Below are 6,296 nucleotides of genomic sequence, written 5' to 3'. Positions count from 1 at the left end.
CTGAAAGCCAAATTAAGAGTGGAAGATAAATGAGTTTGAGCTTTTGCCTTAAGACAAAAAAAATACAACCCAAAGAGATTCTTAAGGGGAGAAGAAAGAAGCGTTTCAGCTTTGCAACATTTGGCAGCTCCCTCCATCCACTGTAATTTACCCACATATGGATACTGTCTAGATTGAGAACATTTTGTACAAAGGAGTAACAAACGTGTGTTGCATTTCCAATATATCCATTCTGCACCGACAGATAATACTCGTGGTCAGGTTTTGTTTTATTTCATTATCTCACTAGTTTTACAACAAATGCACTGTGTGGTTCTCTTTACTCTCGAGCTGCTGATGTTTGCTCCAGTGGATCAATGCTGCACCGGAGGCAGGAGGACATTATGACCCCTCGGACATCTGGAAGAGATTAAGCATTTTGTGTCAAACTTCCGATTCCTAATGATTTTCTTATAAGTATTATCACCAAATCAATATCTAATAGCACATAATGCAAACAGTCACAGCTGCTCTATGGTGCAGGTTTCCAATTACTCTTGCAGTGATCCATGTAAAGCCACACAAACTGAACAAGGTAAAATTTAGCTCAACGTACATTAATAATTTGAGGAAAATGATAATCTTAAAATTGGACTGTCATAATATGAAGCATGAAAGAGAATCAAAATGTCGATTGCATACCAAAACAATGAAGCCAAGTTGTGGCAAAAATACATTTATGGAGACAGAATGAAATTAATATTTTGCAGGGTAATCGGAAGAAAAATTGGTTATTTTTAAAAGTTAAATTATTTGTATTTTTTTCCAAGAACAAAACAAAAACAACAACAAAAAAAAAACAAAAAAACAAAAAAAAAACAATCTTACAACATTATTTTCGTATAGTCATTTCATCAACACTTTACCAAAGTAGTGTTGGTATTTTGGCATAGTGGTAAAGCTGACAATGAGCATCATTGCACTTATTAAATCAGGCTAGTTAGAAGACAAATAACAATAGAAGAGGAAGAAATTTGCTTGGAATCACTAATTGTGTCAGCAATACTTACCTCCAAATAAAAGCCTGCAGCCATCATAGCTTTGCTTAAACTGGATCCCCGATTGTGGAACTTTAGAAAATTGCTTCTTTTAATACTGTATAATCTGGGCAAAGTTATCAACTTCCTTTTGCAGCAACAGTAAAATTCATGTAAGGCTTATTGTATTTTCACCCTACAGGAACTTAGGGAGGGTTTAGATAAGAATGAAGTGCTCCTTTATTTTCAAGGTTTCGAAGGTCTTTGTCGACATCCTAATGCTGAGCCAAAAGATCTGGTTCCCAGACTCCCTCTGAGAAACTTTGTGATGACCCACATATCACAAACGTATAAGGTAGTGACTATCTATTTAGAACAGGTCAGACTGACCAGACATTGAGCATTTCTGCTAACCAGATAACTAGAATGGACAGCAGAAGACTTGGAAGTCACTATTCTCTGTTAAACACTCCTAATGATTTGGTTGAGCTGCAATATCAATATAGCTCATGTGTGTTGTTTTCTATTCTTAAAAGTGTTCTCCGGCATGAAAAAGAATCACTCCATTGGTTTAAAAAAAAAAAGGACTAAGGATCAGAACACTGAAATTTAGGATTTGTAGTATGAATCTTTTCCTTGTCTTGAAACCTCTAAGAACCTATAGCTCATTTTCAAAAAGGAGGTGAACAAACATCAAATTGTGATCCACTCCAACAGCTACTAACACAAAATATGATCTTCATCAGTAAGCATTTGGTACAGACATTGAAAACTAGCATGAGGGAAAGCAGCGAGAGTTATTGAAAAGTGAGCGGGAAGTATCACCAGGTACACTGGAGAAAAAGGAAAGTTCTATTCTCAAGTTGGTGGACATTTAATTTTATAGCAAGTCATAATATTTTCCAACTCTTTTAGCCTTACTCGCAAGCTCTAAGCAAATTAAAGTTACATGCTTTATTTATAAGTTCAGTGAATCGACCTTCCAACCCTTAGGCCTTCATAAGGATCCGTGTTTATGAGTGACAAAAGGCAATGATACCTTATAAAGGCCACACCAGCATCTTTTGTGCCAAGAAAGTTGATCTTTGGAAGGAAAAAAGGTCAGTCTGAACAAGGTGAACACATTATGGTACTTGAGTGTGTTGTACTTTAGTTTCTCATTACTATTTTAGTTTTGATGCCTGTACCTTACATCTGAATTCTGCTTCACAGAAGAAAATTCAGGGCCACAGAATTAAAAAAAAAGTTGTTTTTTTTGCTTTGTTTTTTGTTTTTTGTTTTTTTGCAGAAAGCAAGGTTAACCAATGAATGTAGAAACAAAAAAGTAGAGCTTCAAGTCCTGCTTAAAATTTAAAAAGTTGATGATTGCAGGAAACACTTTGCTGGACAAGTTGGAGAAATGTGCTGAATAACCACCAAAGTCAACCACCAACCTGTCCTCCTCAAAAGTAGTAAAGCCACACTAATGCAATCCATCACCAGTGTTTGTTGGGGTTGTTAGCGAAGTGATTCCTTGGTAACCGCTCAAAATCAGTGTTTTGTTTGCAGTCAAAGCCCCCAAGCTAAATGTTCCACCTCTCAATCAAAGAAATAAGAGGGGTGGTTATGGTTCAGACAGAGCAAAAATAGCGCTAAGGAGCCCTGTGGTAGGTTGGGAGGCAGGGAAAGCATCTCGTGCAAACTGCTATGCGTGAGTAGAGTGTTTGGATCCTATTTCAAGTTTAGACAGAAAGGGGCTGAACGGCTGCCAGGTAAACAGAGCAGCACAGGTACTGATTTGGCCTTGTGTTTATGCTTACACTAAAACAGCCTACAGCATAGCTGAATAGAGGTAGGTCCTATCAGCTGCAGCGATAAAGTGAGGTGTCTACGGCTGAGATCAATCATTGCTTCTCTTTCTTTTTTGGCCCTCACCCTATCCATACCTGCTCCCTGAAAACCCTGCAAGCCTTCCAACTCAACATGATGGGGGGGAGAGGGAGAGGAGGCTTAGCGTGTGAAGGGTTTCAATGGACAACAGCGGGAGATACAACCATAGGCATAAAATCCCGTCTGACCCGCATGGTAGAGGTTCATTGACAGACATGCTTAAGCAGTAACATTCTACAGGCTGGATGAAGGGGTGCAGTCGGGTCTGATTTCCTCCTGAATGGTTTGTTTTGAATTTTTAGAATGCAATCTGATTTTAGGAATTGACAAAGCTCTTTAGTTTCAGTTGAAAGTTTCTGTGTTACTGTGTGGACTTTAGCCCTGAAAATGTCTAAAATGATACTATGTATAATGTATCTACATTCGGATTCAATGAAGCAAGACTGTGTTATATTTTAAACTATTCAGCATTAGTAGTGGTAAAGACTTCTTGAAGTTTAGCCTGACCAAGAGGGGGAGCGTGCATTTTTCATATCCTTTGTCAAATCCGTGATGGATTTGTTTCCCAAATCTGGAATAAATGACTTTCAGACACTGTCCTGCTGTAGATAACTGTGCCACATAATGCACTATTTGCTGCTGCACTCAGGTACAAGAAATAGGCTGAAAAGGTGAGGAAAATAAAACCTAAAGTCTAAAAAATATGAGTCTGGAAAACAGTTTTTCTATTCTATTTTGAAATATTAAAGGAAAAAAAAATACTTTGACAAATGTGGATGTTTTAAAATTGTTTCATTATTGTACATTTACTTGATGAATAGAATAGAATTTATGCATGTAATGTTTAATGTACTCAGGATGACTACACTGGCTTCAGTAGAATTTGTCATTTGACTTAACGAGATGAGCAACAATCCCTGCAAAGAGGCCAAGCCTGACTGTCAGTGTTGTTGCACATGTCAAATCTGGACAGCATGGCCTGAAAAATAGTGATCTATTTCAAGACATGTAACAAATATGGCAGATAACTGACCAACCTAGAATATCTCTGTACCCACTTTATACATTTCAGTTCCATGGATGGCTGGAGTTTATATCCAGTGTGAGAATCAGTGTTTGTCCAGAACAGGCCACCAATCTATTACAGGGTAAGATGCACGACAAAAAAAACATGCACACACTCAGACCAAACGAACATTTTCTCAGCATCTCAGATTACCTTAGCATGCATGTTTTTGGGAGTAACTGGAGAGAACCCAGGCATGCACAGGCAGAACATGTAACAGATGCTCACAGGGCTTTGTTACTGTTAGTGTACATCTTTACATCACAACAGACAAATAAAATCTATAGAGGCGTGCATTATTTGCTTGCATTGAGGCTGGTAAAAAGATTGTGCATTTGTGTGACAGACGTTTCTCTGTAAATTTTACTTTTAAAGATGTCTCGAATTCTATCTTGAACGAGTTCCTCAAATTCTAGCCCTGCCCGGCAACTTTTACATCCGTCTCTGGTGAATTCTTACAGAGTCGTACTAATGACCTAGATATTTGTTTCAGGTGTGTAGAGACACAAACACAATTAAAAGTGGCAGCTTTGGAGCAGGACTGGAGTTTAACACCCCCCACTTTAGCATCAATTTTGTCATGACCCAGCTGCCATGATTATGCTGTTAAATTGGGGAGCAAATTTAGACATACACAGTTATCACAGGACCTAATGCTCTTGTCATACAGTCAAATAAGAAAACCAGAACAACTATTACCAACACTAAGGTAAGAACAGCTCTTCTCCAGTTTTTAAGATTATGAAAATTGGGGGAAAAGTAGTTAAAAAAAATTATAATAAAATTTCACAACTTACAAAAATAAAGAGCAACCACTTTTGACCAGTGTCAAATTTTCCACCAAAACAACCATAGTTAGGTCAGGTTGTTTCTTTGCTAATCAGTGAGGGAATTGTTTGTTGTGCTGCTAACAAGAGGAAGCTGCATTTTGAGGCTCACTCAGGTTCTTATTCAGCTAAGCAAAATGGTAAAATGGTAAAAAACTGAAATCAGCTCTATAAACCAAATGATGGTCACACTTCTGGAATAATAGAAACACACAAAAACCTCCCATGTTCTAAAAATCATGTAATTTGAGGCCAAAAAAAAAAGCCTTAAAGATGTATTTCATATATTAGCCCTTCGTTCTGGCATCACCAACCTGACTTTCACAGCTACTTCACCTGTACTTCACCTCTCTCCTTAATTACTTTAATTACACCCCTTTTGGCTTCGTGCATTTGTGTGTATCTATATTTTTTTTCCTCTCCCTGGGCCTGGCAGGGTGTGAGCACCTCAGGTAAGAATAGGTGAACCAAAATAGCAACAAGCAGCTGCCAAGAGACTTCAGGATATGCTGCTCTGTTTCAACAGACTTTATTTATTAATCGCTCACACAAAGGCTCCAAGAGATTCAGGCTTACCAAACCACACATGTGCAAGCTTCAGGTGTCGAGGCGCGTTATTTTGTTCTGTTTACGTCGGGATCGGGTGTCAACCCAAAATTACTGATGTAGATTTCTGGTTGGAAAGCTTGGAAGCGGCTTTATGGAAACTTTTTCTCCTCAGGTGTGATTATATGAAAGGGGGGGTATGCTCCCTACCCCATATCCCCCCAAATTCATCTTCTGAAATATAAAGGTATGATTCTGCAGGAACACAGCAGAACAGAGCATGAACATTTCGACAGCCTGCATTTTAGGATAATTACAGTAATCACCGTTTGAAGAATAAACTAGATGGAATGCTTGTGTCTTCCATTTTTCAGTCGAACATTTTCTCACAGTTTCAAACACCCACACCTGATCAGACAAACAGCTGCTGCCAGAAACACTTCCCCCACAAACAAACTCCAGCACCGTGGCTGCAGGAATGAGTGGAATTAAGGTGGAATGCTTGAACTTACGGTTGTCTGTGGCACAGACAGGCGGTTGTACCTACCTGTGCGCCCCACTGGAGCGTGTCGGATCATCAGAGGCCTCTGTCAGAGACCAAATCTGCTGCGGGGGAATCTCGGGAATCTCAGCTACGCAGAGCCTCTTCTGGCCCTGCTCACACAAACACGCGCACACACACATATACAGCCCACGCTTTGTTTATACAAAGACATGGGGGCTGGACACCCTTCACTCACAGAGAAGAAAGAAAACAAAGATGAGATACAGGTAAGAAGTCATCCAGAGACATGCAGACAAGGGTTAGCGTGTGAGCGTAGACCGCTGCAGAGAGGTGGGGCTATTTTTGGAGCAGAGGATTCACCCAATGAATTTACATAACTGGAATTCCACACATGACAACACTTAAGAGATTTCTCCAGCTGCTCAAACAGAAACATCTAAAGGTGAACTAAACTAACAAAGTTCCAA

At 39.2% G+C, this 6,296-nt stretch overlaps 1 long non-coding RNA gene across 1 annotated transcript; it reads right to left on the bottom strand.

The window, feature by feature from the left end:
* Positions 1-251: 251 nt before the first annotated feature.
* LOC103151113 (uncharacterized) lies at positions 252-6,080 on the bottom strand. The gene is made up of 2 exons (XR_477618.2): positions 5,872-6,080; positions 252-399 (listed from the first exon to the last, which is right to left on the bottom strand). It is a non-coding gene; the product is annotated as an uncharacterized LOC103151113 (long non-coding RNA).
* Positions 6,081-6,296: the final 216 nt, after the last annotated feature.

This window comes from Poecilia formosa, unplaced genomic scaffold, assembly GCF_000485575.1.
Source record: "Poecilia formosa unplaced genomic scaffold, Poecilia_formosa-5.1.2 Scaffold271, whole genome shotgun sequence".
Lineage (NCBI taxonomy): Eukaryota > Metazoa > Chordata > Actinopteri > Cyprinodontiformes > Poeciliidae > Poecilia > Poecilia formosa.
The sequence above is the reverse complement of the archived record's forward strand: the minus strand, read 5'-3'. Positions and strand labels throughout refer to the sequence as shown.